The following is a 1,062-nucleotide window of genomic DNA, read 5'->3' as shown; positions in this document are numbered from 1 at the left end:
TTCTAGATTTTGAATAGAAGCTTGTTGATTTCTAAATACTTGAGCATTTTGTTCATTGGTTTGTTTCTGAGATGTGAAAAACTGCGTTTGAGATTCAACTAGCTTTGACATCATATCTTCTAAATTTGGCTTTTTATCATCGGTTTTTGGTGGTTTATTTTGAAAAATAGGTCTTTGCTGATTGTAAGTATTATTAGATACTTGTTGATTGCTAGGACCTTGTTGGTTGTTGTATGGAACATTTCGGTTATAATTCTGATTTTGATTGTAGAACGGTCTTGGTGGTTGATAATTATTCTGATAATTATTTCCAGGCCTTTAGTTTAGATATGAAACATTCTCTCTTTGTTCCTTTTTTTGTTCAATACTGAGAAAATTTTTTGTCAAATGTGGTCCTCCACACTGCTCACAACTAATTCGTATTGAGTGGATATCTTTAGTCATCTTTTCCATTCGTCTCTCGACAGCATCTATCTTTGCAGAAATGGAATCAAAGTCATGGCTAGAATCGGATCTAGCTGCTTTAGATGATCTAACGATATCTTTTTCTTGATGCTACTCATGTGAGTGGGAAGCAGTGTTATCAATAATTTAATTTTGTAAGCGTCAGTTGCGGTTTTCTTCATAATGGGACCACCAGCTGCTATATCTATGTCTTTTCTTGTAGTGATGTCGCATCCTTGGTAGAATATTTGTACTATTTGACAAGTGTCTATACCATGTTGAGGACATCCTCTTAATAACTTTCCAAATCTTGTCCATGCCTCATATAGAGTTTCATTTGGCTTTTGTGTAAACGTAACAATTTCTCCTTGAAGTCTTACGGCTTTAGATGCCGGAAAGAATTGTTTAAGAAATTTTTCAACTAAGACATCCCATGTATCAATCGCCCCTTCAGGTAACGATTCTAACCAATCTTTGGCTTCTCCCTTTAAAGTCCAGGAAAATAACATGAGATAGATCTGTTCATCCTCCACTTCTCTTATTTTGAATAAAGTACAGATCCTATTAAAGGTTTGAAGATGTTCATTTGGATCTTCCTTCAGCGCACCACTAAATTGG

General features: G+C 35.0%; 1 non-coding gene across 1 annotated transcript; it reads left to right on the top strand.

The window, feature by feature from the left end:
• Nucleotides 1-714: 714 nt before the first annotated feature.
• Nucleotides 715-821, top strand: LOC139865499 (small nucleolar RNA R71). The gene has a single exon (XR_011765015.1). It is a non-coding gene; the product is annotated as a small nucleolar RNA R71 (small nucleolar RNA).
• The last annotated feature ends 241 nt before the right edge of the window (nucleotides 822-1,062 follow it).

The sequence above is a fragment of the Rutidosis leptorrhynchoides genome, chromosome 8 (assembly GCF_046630445.1).
Source record: "Rutidosis leptorrhynchoides isolate AG116_Rl617_1_P2 chromosome 8, CSIRO_AGI_Rlap_v1, whole genome shotgun sequence".
NCBI classification, from domain to species: Eukaryota; Viridiplantae; Streptophyta; class Magnoliopsida; order Asterales; family Asteraceae; genus Rutidosis; species Rutidosis leptorrhynchoides.
This window is presented reverse-complemented; position numbering and strand designations above follow the sequence as displayed.